The sequence below is a fragment of the Petromyzon marinus genome, unplaced genomic scaffold (assembly GCF_048934315.1).
Source record: "Petromyzon marinus isolate PM22_M1 ecotype Great Lakes invasive population unplaced genomic scaffold, UKy_Petmar_22M1.pri1.0 PM_Scaffold_57, whole genome shotgun sequence".
Taxonomy (NCBI): Eukaryota; Metazoa; Chordata; class Hyperoartia; order Petromyzontiformes; family Petromyzontidae; genus Petromyzon; species Petromyzon marinus.
The window spans coordinates 367,032-384,381 of NW_027423579.1; the positions used below are offsets into that span (position 1 = coordinate 367,032).

Consider the following 17,350-nt stretch of genomic DNA (forward strand, 5'->3'; position numbering starts at 1 on the left):
TTTTACGTTAAACCAAAACAATTCGGATTTTATTTAAATAGGACACAAAATGTGCCTTCATGAAGATGATGATTTCATGATTCTTCATTGTTGGCATTGGCCTATGCCAGTGAAGTATGTTGCAACTTCACAAGTTTGACAAGCAGATTCCGTAGTGTAGTGGTTATCATGTTCGCCTAACACGTGAAAGGGTCCTGGTTTGAAACCGGGTGGAAACATTTTACGTATAACCAAAAAAAATCGTGTTTTATTTAAACTGCACGCAAAATGTGCCCTCATGAAGATGATGATTTCATGATTCTTCATTGTTGGCATAGGTCTATACCAGTGAAGTATGTTGCAGCTTCACAAGTTTGACAAGCAGTTTCCGTAGTGTATTGCTTATCATGTTCGCCTAACACGCGAAAGGTCCCTGGTTCGAAACCGGACGGAAACATTTTACGTATAACCAATAAAAATCTATTTTATTTAAATTGGACCTAAAATGTGCTTTCATGAAGATAATGAATTCATGATTCTTCATTGTTGGCATAGGCCTATACCAGTGAAGTGTGTTGCAACTTCACAAGTTTGACTAGCAGTTTCCGTAGTGTAGTGGTTATCACGTTCGCCTAACACGTGAAAGGGTCCTGGTTTGAAACCGTGTGGAAACATTTTACGTATAACCAAAAAAAATCGTGTTTTTTTTTTTAAATTGCACGTTAAATGTGCTTTCATGAAGATGATGATTTCATGATTCTTCATTGTTGGCATAGGTCTATACCAGTGAAGTGTGTTGCAACTTTATGAGTTTGACAAGCAGTTTCCGTAGTGTAGTGGTTATCACGTTCGCCTCACACGCGAAAGGTCCCCGGTTCGAAACCGGGCGGAAACATTTTATTTAAAACCAAAACAATTCCTGTTTTATTTAAAGTGCACGTAAAATGTGCCCTCATGAAGATGATGATTTCATGATTCTTCATTGTTGGCATTGGCCTATGCCAGTGAAGTATGTTGCAGCTTCACAAGTTTGACAATCAGTTTCCGTAGTGTATTGCTTATCATGTTCGCCTTACACGCGAAAGGTCCCTGGTTCGAAACCGGGTGGAAACATTTTACGTATAACCAAAAAAAATCGTGTTTTTTTTTAAATTGCACGTTAAATGTGCTTTCATGAAGATGATGATTTCATGATTCTTCATTGTTGGCATAGGCCTATACCAGTGAAGTGTGTTGCAACTGGACGAGTTTGGCAAGCAGTTTCCGTAGTGTAGTGGTTATTACGTTCGCCTAACACGCGAAAGGTCCCCTGTTCGAAATCGGGCGGAAACATTTTATGTAAAACCAAAACAATTCCTGTTTTATTTAAAGTGCACGTAAAATGTGCCCTCATGAAGATGATGATTTCATGAAGATGATGATTGTTGGCATTGGCCTATGCCAGTGAAGTATGTTGCAGCTTCACAAGTTTGACAACCAGTTTCCGTAGTGTATTGGTTATCATGTTCGCCTAACACGCGAAAGGTCCCTGGTTCGAAACCGGGCGGAAACATTTTACGTATAACCAATAAAAATCGTATTTTATTTAAATTGGACCTAAAATGTGCTTTCATGAAGATAATGAATTCATGATTTTTCATTGTTGGCATAGGCCTATACCAGTGAAGTGTGTTGCAACTTCACGAGTTTGACAAGCAGTTTCCGTAGTGTAGTGGTTATTACGTTTACCTAACATGTGAAAGGTTCCTGGTTTGAAACCGGGCGGAAACATTCTATGTAAAACCAAAACAATTTGTATTTTATTTAAAGTGGACGTAAAATATGCCTTCATGAACTTGATGATTTAATGATTTGACGCTAGACGTTTCGAAATATTTCAGTGAAATATGTTGCTACGTTACATGTTCTTCAAGCAGTTTCCGTAGTGTAGTGGTTATCACGTTCGCCTAACACGCGAAAGGTCCCCGGTTTGAAACCGGGCAGACACATTTTACGTTAAACCAAAACAATTCGGATTTTATTTAAATAGGACGCAAAATGTGCCTTCATGAAGATGATGATTTCATGATTCTTCATTGTTGGCATTGGCCTATGCCAGTGAAGTATGTTGCAACTTCACAAGTTTGACAAGCAGATTCCGTAGTGTAGTGGTTATCACGTTAGCCTAACACGTGAAAGGGTCCTGGTTTGAAACCGGGCAGACACATTTTAAGTTAAACCAAAACAATTCGGATTTTATTTAAATAGGACACAAAATGTGCCTTCATGAAGATGATGATTTCATGATTCTTCATTGTTGGCATTGGCCTATGCCAGTGAAGTATGTTGCAACTTCACAAATTTGACAAGCAGATTCCGTAGTGTAGTGGTTATCACGTTAGCCTAACACGTGAAAGGGTCCTGGTTTGAAACCGGGTGGAAACATTTTACGTATAACCAAAAAAAATCGTGTTTTTTTTAAATTGCACGTTAAATGTGCTTTCATGAAGATGATGATTTCATGATTCTTCATTGTTGGCATAGGTCTATACCAGTGAAGTGTGTTGCAACTTTATGAGTTTGACAAGCAGTTTCCGTAGTGTAGTGGTTATCACGTTCGCCTCACACGCGAAAGGTCCCCGGTTCGAAACCGGGCGGAAACATTTTATGTAAAACCAAAACAATTCCTGTTTTATTTAAAGTGCACGTAAAATGTGCACTCATGAAGATGATGATTTCATGATTCTTCATTGTTGGCATTGGCCTATGCCAGTGAAGTATGTTGCAGCTTCACAAGTTTGACAAGCAGTTTCCGTAGTGTATTGCTTATCATGTTCGCCTTACACGCGAAAGGTTCCTGGTTCGAAACCGGGCGGAAACATTTTACGTATAACCAATAAAAATCTATTTTATTTAAATTGGACCTAAAATGTGCTTTCATGAAGATAATGAATTCATGATTCTTCATTGTTGGCATAGGCCTATACCAGTGAAGTGTGTTGCAACTTCACGAGTTTGACAAGCAGTTTCCGTAGTGTAGTGGTTATTACGTTTACCTAACATGTGAAAGGTTCCTGGTTTGAAACCGGGCGGAAACATTCTATGTAAAACCAAAACAATTTGTATTTTATTTAAAGTGGACGTAAAATATGCCTTCATGAACTTGATGATTTAATGATTTGACACTAGACGTTTCGAAATATTTCAGTGAAATATGTTGCTACGTTACATGTTCTTCAATCAGTTTCCGTAGTGTATTGCTTATCATGTTCGCCTTACACGCGAAAGGTCCCTGGTTCGAAACCGGGTGGAAACATTTTACGTATAACCAAAAAAAATCGTGTTTTTTTTAAATTGCACGTTAAATGTGCTTTCATGAAGATGATGATTTCATGATTCTTCATTGTTGGCATAGGCCTATACCAGTGAAGTGTGTTGCAACTGGACGAGTTTGGCAAGCAGTTTCCGTAGTGTAGTGGTTATTACGTTCGCCTAACACGTGAAAGGGTCCTGGTTTGAAACCGTGTGGAAACATTTTACGTATAACCAAAAAAAATCGTGTTTTTTTTAAATTGCACGTTAAATGTGCTTTCATGAAGATGATGATTTCATGATTCTTCATTGTTGGCATTGGCCTATGCCAGTGAAGTATGTTGCAGCTTCACAAGTTTGACAAGCAGTTTCCGTAGTGTATTGCTTATCATGTTCGCCTTACACGCGAAAGGTCTCTGGTTCGAAACCGGGCGGAAACATTTTACGTATAACCAATAAAAATCGTATTTTATTTAAATTGGACCTAAAATGTGCTTTCATGAAGATAATGAATTCATGATTCTTCATTGTTGGCATAGGCCTATACCAGTGAAGTGTGTTGCAACTGGACGAGTTTGGCAAGCAGTTTCCGTAGTGTAGTGGTTATTACGTTCGCCTAACACGCGAAAGGTCCCCTGTTCGAAATCGGGCGGAAACATTTTATGTAAAACCAAAACAATTCCTGTTTTATTTAAAGTGCACGTAAAATGTGCCCTCATGAAGATGATGATTTCATGAAGATGATGATTGTTGGCATTGGCCTATGCCAGTGAAGTATGTTGCAGCTTCACAAGTTTGACAACCAGTTTCCGTAGTGTATTGGTTATCATGTTCGCCTAACACGCGAAAGGTCCCTGGTTCGAAACCGGGCGGAAACATTTTACGTATAACCAATAAAAATCGTGTTTTATTTAAACTGCACGTTAAATGTGCTTTCATGAAGATGATGATTTCATGATTCGTCATTGTTGGCATAGGTCTATACCAGTGAAGTGTGTTGCAACTTCACGAGTTTGCCAAGCAGTTTCAGTAGTGTAGTGGTTATCACGTTCGCCTCACACGCGAAAGGTCTCCGGTTCGAAACCGGGCGGAAACATTTTATGTAAAACCAAAACAATTCCTGTTTTATTTAAAGTGCACGTAAAATGTGCCCTCATGAAGATGATGATTTCATGATTCTTCATTGTTGGCATTGGCCTATGCCAGTGAAGTATGTTGCAGCTTCACAAGTTTGACAATCAGTTTCCGTAGTGTATTGCTTATCATGTTCGCCTTACACGCGAAAGGTCCCTGGTTCGAAACCGGGCGGAAACATTTTACGTATAACCAATAAAAATCTATTTTATTTAAATTGGACCTAAAATGTGCTTTCATGAAGATAATGAATTCATGATTCTTCATTGTTGGCATAGGCCTATACCAGTGAAGTGTGTTGCAACTTCACGAGTTTGACAAGCAGTTTCCGTAGTGTAGTGGTTATCATGTTTGCCTAACACGTGAAAGGTTCATGGTTTGAAACCGGGCGGAAACATTCTATGTAAAACCAAAACAATTTGTATTTTATTTAAAGTGGACGTAAAATATGCCTTCATGAACTTGATGATTTAATGATTTGACACTGGACGTTTCGAAATATTTCAGTGAAATATGTTGCTACGTTACATGTTCTTCAAGCAGTTTCCGTAGTGTAGTGGTTATCACGTTCGCCTAACACGCGAAAGGTCCCCGGTTTGAAACCGGGCAGACACATTTTACGTTAAACCAAAACAATTCGGATTTTATTTAAATAGGACACAAAATGTGCCTTCATGAAGATGATGATTTCATGATTCTTCATTGTTGGCATTGGCCTATACCAGTGAAGTGTGTTGCAACTTCACAAGTTTGACTAGCAGTTTCCGTAGTGTAGTGGTTATCACGTTCGCCTAACACGTGAAAGGGTCCTGGTTTGAAACCGTGTGGAAACATCTTACGTATAACCAAAAAAAATCGTGTTTTTTTTAAATTGCACGTTAAATGTGCTTTCATGAAGATGATGATTTCATGATTCTTCATTGTTGGCATAGGCCTATACCAGTGAAGTGTGTTGCAACTGGACGGGTTTGGCAAGCAGTTTCCGTAGTGTAGTGGTTATCACGTTCGCCTAACACGCGAAAGGTCCCCGGTTCGAAACCGGGCGGAAACATTTTATGTAAAACCAAAACAATTCCTGTGTTATTTAAAGTGCACGTAAAATGTGCCCTCATGAAGATGATGATTTCATGAAGATGATGATTGTTGGCATTGGCCTATGCCAGTGAAGTATGTTGCAGCTTCACAAGTCTGACAACCAGTTTCCGTAGTGTATTGGTTATCATGTTCGCCTAACACGCGAAAGGTCCCTGGTTCGAAACCGGGCGGAAACATTTTACGTATAACCAATAAAAATCTATTTTTATTTAAATTGGACCTAAAATGTGCTTTCATGAAGATAATGAATTCATGATTCTTCATTGTTGGCATAGGCCTATACCAGTGAAGTGTGTTGCAACTTCACGAGTTTGACAAGCAGTTTCCGTAGTGTAGTGGTTATTACGTTTACCTAACATGTGAAAGGTTCCTGGTTTGAAACCGGGCGGAAACATTCTATGTAAAACCAAAACAATTTGTATTTTATTTAAAGTGGACGTAAAATATGCCTTCATGAACTTGATGATTTAATGATTTGACACTAGACGTTTCGAAATATTTCAGTGAAATATGTTGCTACGTTACATGTTCTTCAAGCAGTTTCCGTAGTGTAGTGGTTATCACGTTAGCCTAACATGTGAAAGGGTCCTGGTTTGAAACCGGGTGGAAACATTTTACGTATAACCAAAAAAAATCGTGTTTTATTTAAACTGCACGTAAAATGTGCCCTCATGAAGATGATGATTTCATGATTCTTCATTGTTGGCATAGGTCTATACCAGTGAAGTGTGTTGCAACTTTATGAGTTTGACAAGCAGTCGTAGTGTAGTGGTTATCACGTTCGCCTCACACGCGAAAGGTCCCCGGTTCGAAACCGGGCGGAAACATTTTATGTAAAACCAAAACAATTCCTGTTTTATTTAAAGTGCACGTAAAATGTGCCCTCATGAAGATGATGATTTCATGATTCTTCATTGTTGGCATTGGCCTATGCCAGTTAAGTATGTTGCAGCTTCACAAGTTTGACAATCAGTTTCCGTAGTGTATTGCTTATCATGTTCGCCTTACACGCGAAAGGTCCCTGGTTCGAAACCGGGTGGAAACATTTTACGTATAACCAAAAAAAATCGTGTTTTTTTTAAATTGCACGTTAAATGTGCTTTCATGAAGATGATGATTTCATGATTCTTCATTGTTGGCATAGGCCTATACCAGTGAAGTGTGTTGCAACTGGACGAGTTTGGCAAGCAGTTTCCGTAGTGTAGTGGTTATTACGTTCGCCTAACACGCGAAAGGTCCCCTGTTCGAAATCGGGCGGAAACATTTTATGTAAAACCAAAACAAATTCCTGTTTTATTTAAAGTGCACGTAAAATGTGCCCTCATGAAGATGATGATTTCATGAAGATGATGATTGTTGGCATTGGCCTATGCCAGTGAAGTATGTTGCAGCTTCACAAGTTTGACAACCAGTTTCCGTAGTGTATTGCTTATCATGTTCGCCTAACACGCGAAAGGTCCCTGGTTCGAAACCGGGCGGAAACATTTTACGTATAACCAATAAAAATCGTATTTTATTTAAATTGGACCTAAAATGTGCTTTCATGAAGATAATGAATTCATGATTTTTCATTGTTGGCATAGGCCTATACCAGTGAAGTGTGTTGCAACTTCACAAGTTTGACTAGCAGTTTCCGTAGTGTAGTGGTTATCACGTTCGCCTAACACGTGAAAGGGTCCTGGTTTGAAACCGTGTGGAAACATTTTACGTATAACCAAAAAAAATCGTGTTTTTTTTAAATTGCACGTTAAATGTGCTTTCATGAAGATGATGATTTCATGATTCTTCATTGTTGGCATAGGTCTATACCAGTGAAGTGTGTTGCAACTTTATGAGTTTGACAAGCAGTTTCCGTAGTGTAGTGGTTATCACGTTCGCCTCACACGCGAAAGGTCCCTGGTTCGAAACCGGGCAGAAACATTTTACGTATAACCAATAAAAATCTATTTTATTTAAATTGGACCTAAAATGTGCTTTCATGAAGATAATGAATTCATGATTCTTCATTGTTGGCATAGGCCTATACCAGTGAAGTGTGTTGCAACTTCACAAGTTTGACTAGCAGTTTCCGTAGTGTAGTGGTTATCACGTTCGCCTAACACGTGAAAGGGTCCTGGTTTGAAACCGTGTGGAAACATTTTACGTATAACCAAAAAAAATCGTGTTTTTTTTAAATTGCACGTTAAATGTGCTTTCATGAAGATGATGATTTCATGATTCTTCATTGTTGGCATAGGTCTATACCAGTGAAGTGTGTTGCAACTTTATGAGTTTGACAAGCAGTCGTAGTGTAGTGGTTATCACGTTCGCCTCACACGCGAAAGGTCCCCGGTTCGAAACCGGGCGGAAACATTTTATGTAAAACCAAAACAATTCCTGTTTTATTTAAAGTGCACGTAAAATGTGCCCTCATGAAGATGATGATTTCATGATTCTTCATTGTTGGCATTGGCCTATGCCAGTTAAGTATGTTGCAGCTTCACAAGTTTGACAATCAGTTTCCGTAGTGTATTGCTTATCATGTTCGCCTTACACGCGAAAGGTCCCTGGTTCGAAACCGGGTGGAAACATTTTACGTATAACCAAAAAAAATCGTGTTTTTTTTAAATTGCACGTTAAATGTGCTTTCATGAAGATGATGATTTCATGATTCTTCATTGTTGGCATAGGCCTATACCAGTGAAGTGTGTTGCAACTGGACGAGTTTGGCAAGCAGTTTCCGTAGTGTAGTGGTTATTACGTTCGCCTAACACGCGAAAGGTCCCCTGTTCGAAATCGGGCGGAAACATTTTATGTAAAACCAAAACAAATTCCTGTTTTATTTAAAGTGCACGTAAAATGTGCCCTCATGAAGATGATGATTTCATGAAGATGATGATTGTTGGCATTGGCCTATGCCAGTGAAGTATGTTGCAGCTTCACAAGTTTGACAACCAGTTTCCGTAGTGTATTGCTTATCATGTTCGCCTAACACGCGAAAGGTCCCTGGTTCGAAACCGGGCGGAAACATTTTACGTATAACCAATAAAAATCGTATTTTATTTAAATTGGACCTAAAATGTGCTTTCATGAAGATAATGAATTCATGATTTTTCATTGTTGGCATAGGCCTATACCAGTGAAGTGTGTTGCAACTTCACAAGTTTGACTAGCAGTTTCCGTAGTGTAGTGGTTATCACGTTCGCCTAACACGTGAAAGGGTCCTGGTTTGAAACCGTGTGGAAACATTTTACGTATAACCAAAAAAAATCGTGTTTTTTTTAAATTGCACGTTAAATGTGCTTTCATGAAGATGATGATTTCATGATTCTTCATTGTTGGCATAGGTCTATACCAGTGAAGTGTGTTGCAACTTTATGAGTTTGACAAGCAGTTTCCGTAGTGTAGTGGTTATCACGTTCGCCTCACACGCGAAAGGTCCCTGGTTCGAAACCGGGCAGAAACATTTTACGTATAACCAATAAAAATCTATTTTATTTAAATTGGACCTAAAATGTGCTTTCATGAAGATAATGAATTCATGATTCTTCATTGTTGGCATAGGCCTATACCAGTGAAGTGTGTTGCAACTTCACAAGTTTGACTAGCAGTTTCCGTAGTGTAGTGGTTATCACGTTCGCCTAACACGTGAAAGGGTCCTGGTTTGAAACCGTGTGGAAACATTTTACGTATAACCAAAAAAAATCGTGTTTTTTTTAAATTGCACGTTAAATGTGCTTTCATGAAGATGATGATTTCATGATTCTTCATTGTTGGCATAGGTCTATACCAGTGAAGTGTGTTGCAACTTTATGAGTTTGACAAGCAGTCGTAGTGTAGTGGTTATCACGTTCGCCTCACACGCGAAAGGTCCCCGGTTCGAAACCGGGCGGAAACATTTTATGTAAAACCAAAACAATTCCTGTTTTATTTAAAGGGCACGTAAAATGTGCCCTCATGAAGATGATGATTTCATGATTCTTCATTGTTGGCATTGGCCTATGCCAGTTAAGTATGTTGCAGCTTCACAAGTTTGACAATCAGTTTCCGTAGTGTATTGCTTATCATGTTCGCCTTACACGCGAAAGGTCCCTGGTTCGAAACCGGGTGGAAACATTTTACGTATAACCAAAAAAAATCGTGTTTTTTTTAAATTGCACGTTAAATGTGCTTTCATGAAGATGATGATTTCATGATTCTTCATTGTTGGCATAGGCCTATACCAGTGAAGTGTGTTGCAACTGGACGAGTTTGGCAAGCAGTTTCCGTAGTGTAGTGGTTATTACGTTCGCCTAACACGCGAAAGGTCCCCTGTTCGAAATCGGGCGGAAACATTTTATGTAAAACCAAAACAAATTCCTGTTTTATTTAAAGTGCACGTAAAATGTGCCCTCATGAAGATGATGATTTCATGAAGATGATGATTGTTGGCATTGGCCTATGCCAGTGAAGTATGTTGCAGCTTCACAAGTTTGACAACCAGTTTCCGTAGTGTATTGCTTATCATGTTCGCCTAACACGCGAAAGGTCCCTGGTTCGAAACCGGGCGGAAACATTTTACGTATAACCAATAAAAATCGTATTTTATTTAAATTGGACCTAAAATGTGCTTTCATGAAGATAATGAATTCATGATTTTTCATTGTTGGCATAGGCCTATACCAGTGAAGTGTGTTGCAACTTCACAAGTTTGACTAGCAGTTTCCGTAGTGTAGTGGTTATCACGTTCGCCTAACACGTGAAAGGGTCCTGGTTTGAAACCGTGTGGAAACATTTTACGTATAACCAAAAAAAATCGTGTTTTTTTTAAATTGCACGTTAAATGTGCTTTCATGAAGATGATGATTTCATGATTCTTCATTGTTGGCATAGGTCTATACCAGTGAAGTGTGTTGCAACTTTATGAGTTTGACAAGCAGTTTCCGTAGTGTAGTGGTTATCACGTTCGCCTCATACGCGAAAGGTCCCCGGTTCGAAACCGGGCGGAAACATTTTATGTAAAACCAAAACAATTCCTGTTTTATTTAAAGTGCACGTAAAATGTGCCCTCATGAAGATGATGATTTCATGATTCTTCATTGTTGGCATTGGCCTATGCCAGTGAAGTATGTTGCAGCTTCACAAGTTTGACAATCAGTTTCCGTAGTGTATTGCTTATCATGTTCGCCTTACACGCGAAAGGTCCCTGGTTCGAAACCGGGCGGAAACATTTTACGTATAACCAATAAAAATCTATTTTATTTAAATTGGACCTAAAATGTGCTTTCATGAAGATAATGAATTCATGATTCTTCATTGTTGGCATAGGCCTATACCAGTGAAGTGTGTTGCAACTTCACGAGTTTGACAAGCAGTTTCCGTAGTGTAGTGGTTATCATGTTTGCCTAACACGTGAAAGGTTCATGGTTTGTAACCGGGCGGAAACATTCTATGTAAAACCAAAACAATTTGTATTTTATTTAAAGTGGACGTAAAATATGCCTTCATGAAGTTGATGATTTAATGATTTGACACTGGACGTTTCGAAATATTTCAGTGAAATATGTTGCTACGTTACATGTTCTTCAAGCAGTTTCCGTAGTGTAGTGGTTATCACGTTCGCCTAACATGCGAAAGGTCCCCGTTTTGAAACCGGGCAGAAACACTTTACGTTAAACCAAAATAATTCGGATTTTATTTAAAGAGGACACAAAATGTGCCTTCATGAACGTGATGATTTCATGATTCTTCATTGTTGGCATTGGCCTATGCCAGTGAAGTATGTTGCAGCTTCACAAATTGGACGAGCAGTTTCCGTAGTGTAGTGGTTATCACGTTTGCCTAACACGTGAAAGGTTCCTGGTTTTTAAACCGGGGGGAAACATTTTACGTATAACCAAAAAAAATCGTGTTTTTTTTAAATTGCACGTTAAATGTGCTTTCATGAAGATGATGATTTCATGATTCTTCATTGTTGGCATAGGCCTATACCAGTGAAGTGTGTTGCAACTGGACGGGTTTGGCAAGCAGTTTCCGTAGTGTAGTGGTTATCACGTTCGCCTAACACGCGAAAGGTCCCCGGTTCGAAACCGGGCGGAAACATTTTATGTAAAACCAAAACAATTCCTGTGTTATTTAAAGTGCACGTAAAATGTGCCCTCATGAAGATGATGATTTCATGAAGATGATGATTGTTGGCATTGGCCTATGCCAGTGAAGTATGTTGCAGCTTCACAAGTTTGACAACCAGTTTCCGTAGTGTATTGGTTATCATGTTCGCCTAACACGCGAAAGGTCCCTGGTTCGAAACCGGGCGGAAACATTTTACGTATAACCAATAAAAATCTATTTTTATTTAAATTGGACCTAAAATGTGCTTTCATGAAGATAATGAATTCATGATTCTTCATTGTTGGCATAGGCCTATACCAGTGAAGTGTGTTGCAACTTCACGAGTTTGACAAGCAGTTTCCGTAGTGTAGTGGTTATTACGTTTACCTAACATGTGAAAGGTTCCTGGTTTGAAACCGGGCGGAAACATTCTATGTAAAACCAAAACAATTTGTATTTTATTTAAAGTGGACGTAAAATATGCCTTCATGAACTTGATGATTTAATGATTTGACACTAGACGTTTCGAAATATTTCAGTGAAATATGTTGCTACGTTACATGTTCTTCAAGCAGTTTCCGTAGTGTAGTGGTTATCACGTTAGCCTAACATGTGAAAGGGTCCTGGTTTGAAACCGGGTGGAAACATTTTACGTATAACCAAAAAAAATCGTGTTTTATTTAAACTGCACGTAAAATGTGCCCTCATGAAGATGATGATTTCATGATTCTTCATTGTTGGCATAGGTCTATACCAGTGAAGTATGTTGCAGCTTCACAAGGTTGACAAGCAGTTTACGTAGTGTAGTGGTTATCATGTTCGCCTAACACGCGAAAGGTCCCTGGTTCGAAACCGGGCAGAAACATTTTACGTATAACCAATAAAAATCTATTTTATTTAAATTGGACCTAAAATGTGCTTTCATGAAGATAATGAATTCATGATTCTTCATTGTTGGCATAGGCCTATACCAGTGAAGTGTGTTGCAACTTCACAAGTTTGACTAGCAGTTTCCGTAGTGTAGTGGTTATCACGTTCGCCTAACACGTGAAAGGGTCCTGGTTTGAAACCGTGTGGAAACATTTTACGTATAACCAAAAAAAATCGTGTTTTTTAAAAATTGCACGTTAAATGTGCTTTCATGAAGATGATGATTTCATGATTCTTCATTGTTGGCATAGGTCTATACCAGTGAAGTGTGTTGCAACTTTATGAGTTTGACAAGCAGTCGTAGTGTAGTGGTTATCACGTTCGCCTCACACGCGAAAGGTCCCCGGTTCGAAACCGGGCGGAAACATTTTATGTAAAACCAAAACAATTCCTGTTTTATTTAAAGTGCACGTAAAATGTGCCCTCATGAAGATGATGATTTCATGATTCTTCATTGTTGGCATTGGCCTATGCCAGTTAAGTATGTTGCAGCTTCACAAGTTTGACAATCAGTTTCCGTAGTGTATTGCTTATCATGTTCGCCTTACACGCGAAAGGTCCCTGGTTCGAAACCGGGTGGAAACATTTTACGTATAACCAAAAAAAATCGTGTTTTTTTTAAATTGCACGTTAAATGTGCTTTCATGAAGATGATGATTTCATGATTCTTCATTGTTGGCATAGGCCTATACCAGTGAAGTGTGTTGCAACTGGACGAGTTTGGCAAGCAGTTTCCGTAGTGTAGTGGTTATTACGTTCGCCTAACACGCGAAAGGTCCCCTGTTCGAAATCGGGCGGAAACATTTTATGTAAAACCAAAACAAATTCCTGTTTTATTTAAAGTGCACGTAAAATGTGCCCTCATGAAGATGATGATTTCATGAAGATGATGATTGTTGGCATTGGCCTATGCCAGTGAAGTATGTTGCAGCTTCACAAGTTTGACAACCAGTTTCCGTAGTGTATTGCTTATCATGTTCGCCTAACACGCGAAAGGTCCCTGGTTCGAAACCGGGCGGAAACATTTTACGTATAACCAATAAAAATCGTATTTTATTTAAATTGGACCTAAAATGTGCTTTCATGAAGATAATGAATTCATGATTTTTCATTGTTGGCATAGGCCTATACCAGTGAAGTGTGTTGCAACTTCACGAGTTTGACAAGCAGTTTCCGTAGTGTAGTGGTTATTACGTTTACCTAACATGTGAAAGGTTCCTGGTTTGAAACCGGGCGGAAACATTCTATGTAAAACCAAAACAATTTGTATTTTATTTAAAGTGGACGTAAAATATGCCTTCATGAACTTGATGATTTAATGATTTGACACTAGACGTTTCGAAATATTTCAGTGAAATATGTTGCTACGTTACATGTTCTTCAAGCAGTTTCCGTAGTGTAGTGGTTATCACGTTCGCCTAACACGCGAAAGGTCCCCGGTTTGAAACCGGGCAGACACATTTTACGTTAAACCAAAACAATTCGGATTTTATTTAAATAGGACACAAAATGTGCCTTCATGAAGATGATGATTTCATGATTCTTCATTGTTGGCATTGGCCTATACCAGTGAAGTGTGTTGCAACTTCACAAGTTTGACTAGCAGTTTCCGTAGTGTAGTGGTTATCACGTTCGCCTAACACGTGAAAGGGTCCTGGTTTGAAACCGTGTGGAAACATTTTACGTATAACCAAAAAAAATCGTGTTTTTTTTAAATTGCACGTTAAATGTGCTTTCATGAAGATGATGATTTCATGATTCTTCATTGTTGGCATAGGTCTATACCAGTGAAGTGTGTTGCAACTTTATGAGTTTGACAAGCAGTTTCCGTAGTGTAGTGGTTATCACGTTCGCCTCACACGCGAAAGGTCCCCGGTTCGAAACCGGGCGGAAACATTTTATGTAAAACCAAAACAATTCCTGTTTTATTTAAAGTGCACGTAAAATGTGCACTCATGAAGATGATGATTTCATGATTCTTCATTGTTGGCATTGGCCTATGCCAGTGAAGTATGTTGCAGCTTCACAAGTTTGACAAGCAGTTTCCGTAGTGTATTGCTTATCATGTTTGCCTTACACGCGAAAGGTCCCTGGTTCGAAACCGGGCGGAAACATTTTACGTATAACCAATAAAAATCTATTTTATTTAAATTGGACCTAAAATGTGCTTTCATGAAGATAATGAATTCATGATTCTTCATTGTTGGCATAGGCCTATACCAGTGAAGTGTGTTGCAACTTCACGAGTTTGACAAGCAGTTTCCGTAGTGTAGTGGTTATTACGTTTACCTAACATGTGAAAGGTTCCTGGTTTGAAACCGGGCGGAAACATTCTATGTAAAACCAAAACAATTTGTATTTTATTTAAAGTGGACGTAAAATATGCCTTCATGAACTTGATGATTTAATGATTTGACACTAGACGTTTCGAAATATTTCAGTGAAATATGTTGCTACGTTACATGTTCTTCAAGCAGTTTCCGTAGTATAGTGGTTATCACGTTCGCCTAACACGCGAAAGGTCCCCGTTTTGAAACCGGGCAGAAACATTTTACGTTAAACCAAAATAATTCGGATTTTATTTAAAGAGGACACAAAATGTGCCTTCATGAACGTGATGATTTCATGATTCTTCATTGTTGGCATTGGCCTATGCCAGTGAAGTATGTTGCAACTTCACAAGTTTGACAAGCAGTTTCCGTAGTGTAGTGGTTATCATGTTCGCCTAACACGTGAAAGGGTCCTGGTTTGAAACCGGGTGGAAACATTTTACGTATAACCAAAAAAAATCGTGTTTTATTTAAATTGGACGTTAAATGTGCTTTCATGAAGATGATGATTTCATGATTTTTCGTTGTTGGCATAGGTCTATACCAGTGAAGTGTGTTGCAACTTCACGAGTTTGACAAGCAGTTTCCGTAGTGTAGTGGTTATCACGTTCGCCTCACACGCGAAAGGTCCCCGGTTCGAAACCGGGCGGAAACATTTTATGTAAAACCAAAACAATTCCTGTTTTATTTAAAGTGCACGTAAAATGTGCCCTCATGAAGATGATGATTTCATGATTCTTCATTGTTGGCATTGGCCTATGCCAGTGAAGTATGTTGCAGCTTCACAAATTGGACGAGCAGTTTCCGTAGTGTATTGCTTATCATGTTCGCCTAACACGCGAAAGGTCCCTGGTTCGAAACCGGGCGGAAACATTTTACGTATAACCAATAAAAATCGTATTTTATTTAAATTGGACCTAAAATGTGCTTTCATGAAGATAATGAATTCATGATTTTTCATTGTTGGCATAGGCCTATACCAGTGAAGTGTGTTGCAACTTCACAAGTTTGACTAGCAGTTTCCGTAGTGTAGTGGTTATCACGTTCGCCTAACACGTGAAAGGGTCCTGGTTTGAAACCGTGTGGAAACATTTTACGTATAACCAAAAAAAATCGTGTTTTTTTTAAATTGCACGTTAAATGTGCTTTCATGAAGATGATGATTTCATGATTCTTCATTGTTGGCATAGGTCTATACCAGTGAAGTGTGTTGCAACTTTATGAGTTTGACAAGCAGTTTCCGTAGTGTAGTGGTTATCACGTTCGCCTCACACGCGAAAGGTCCCTGGTTCGAAACCGGGCAGAAACATTTTACGTATAACCAATAAAAATCTATTTTATTTAAATTGGACCTAAAATGTGCTTTCATGAAGATAATGAATTCATGATTCTTCATTGTTGGCATAGGCCTATACCAGTGAAGTGTGTTGCAACTTCACAAGTTTGACTAGCAGTTTCCGTAGTGTAGTGGTTATCACGTTCGCCTAACACGTGAAAGGGTCCTGGTTTGAAACCGTGTGGAAACATTTTACGTATAACCAAAAAAAATCGTGTTTTTTTTAAATTGCACGTTAAATGTGCTTTCATGAAGATGATGATTTCATGATTCTTCATTGTTGGCATAGGTCTATACCAGTGAAGTGTGTTGCAACTTTATGAGTTTGACAAGCAGTCGTAGTGTAGTGGTTATCACGTTCGCCTCACACGCGAAAGGTCCCCGGTTCGAAACCGGGCGGAAACATTTTATGTAAAACCAAAACAATTCCTGTTTTATTTAAAGTGCACGTAAAATGTGCCCTCATGAAGATGATGATTTCATGATTCTTCATTGTTGGCATTGGCCTATGCCAGTTAAGTATGTTGCAGCTTCACAAGTTTGACAATCAGTTTCCGTAGTGTATTGCTTATCATGTTCGCCTTACACGCGAAAGGTCCCTGGTTCGAAACCGGGTGGAAACATTTTACGTATAACCAAAAAAAATCGTGTTTTTTTTAAATTGCACGTTAAATGTGCTTTCATGAAGATGATGATTTCATGATTCTTCATTGTTGGCATAGGCCTATACCAGTGAAGTGTGTTGCAACTGGACGAGTTTGGCAAGCAGTTTCCGTAGTGTAGTGGTTATTACGTTCGCCTAACACGCGAAAGGTCCCCTGTTCGAAATCGGGCGGAAACATTTTATGTAAAACCAAAACAAATTCCTGTTTTATTTAAAGTGCACGTAAAATGTGCCCTCATGAAGATGATGATTTCATGAAGATGATGATTGTTGGCATTGGCCTATGCCAGTGAAGTATGTTGCAGCTTCACAAGTTTGACAACCAGTTTCCGTAGTGTATTGCTTATCATGTTCGCCTAACACGCGAAAGGTCCCTGGTTCGAAACCGGGCGGAAACATTTTACGTATAACCAATAAAAATCGTATTTTATTTAAATTGGACCTAAAATGTGCTTTCATGAAGATAATGAATTCATGATTTTTCATTGTTGGCATAGGCCTATACCAGTGAAGTGTGTTGCA

The 17,350-nt window shown here is 38.8% G+C and overlaps 1 long non-coding RNA gene and 9 other non-coding genes across 10 annotated transcripts in view; 9 read left to right on the top strand and 1 right to left on the bottom strand.

Moving 5' to 3' along the window:
- The window catches only part of LOC142923485 (uncharacterized), a 35,301-nt gene continuing 17,951 nt past the window's right edge, over positions 1 to 17,350 (bottom strand). Inside the window, exon 2 of the long non-coding RNA XR_012940788.1 lies at positions 1 to 17,350. This exon is cut by the window's right edge and continues 15,097 nt beyond it. This is a non-coding gene — a long non-coding RNA (uncharacterized LOC142923485).
- TRNAV-CAC (transfer RNA valine (anticodon CAC)) lies at positions 802 to 874 on the top strand. The gene has a single exon. It is a non-coding gene; the product is annotated as a tRNA-Val (tRNA).
- Positions 2,549 to 2,621, top strand: TRNAV-CAC (transfer RNA valine (anticodon CAC)). The gene has a single exon. It is a non-coding gene; the product is annotated as a tRNA-Val (tRNA).
- TRNAV-UAC (transfer RNA valine (anticodon UAC)) lies at positions 4,512 to 4,584 on the top strand. The gene has a single exon. It is a non-coding gene; the product is annotated as a tRNA-Val (tRNA).
- Positions 5,383 to 5,455, top strand: TRNAV-AAC (transfer RNA valine (anticodon AAC)). Its single transcript has one exon. It is a non-coding gene; the product is annotated as a tRNA-Val (tRNA).
- On the top strand, positions 10,397 to 10,469 carry TRNAM-CAU (transfer RNA methionine (anticodon CAU)). The gene has a single exon. It is a non-coding gene; the product is annotated as a tRNA-Met (tRNA).
- On the top strand, positions 10,615 to 10,687 carry TRNAV-UAC (transfer RNA valine (anticodon UAC)). The gene has a single exon. It is a non-coding gene; the product is annotated as a tRNA-Val (tRNA).
- TRNAV-AAC (transfer RNA valine (anticodon AAC)) lies at positions 11,487 to 11,559 on the top strand. The gene has a single exon. It is a non-coding gene; the product is annotated as a tRNA-Val (tRNA).
- TRNAV-CAC (transfer RNA valine (anticodon CAC)) lies at positions 14,322 to 14,394 on the top strand. Its single transcript has one exon. It is a non-coding gene; the product is annotated as a tRNA-Val (tRNA).
- TRNAV-CAC (transfer RNA valine (anticodon CAC)) lies at positions 15,411 to 15,483 on the top strand. Its single transcript has one exon. It is a non-coding gene; the product is annotated as a tRNA-Val (tRNA).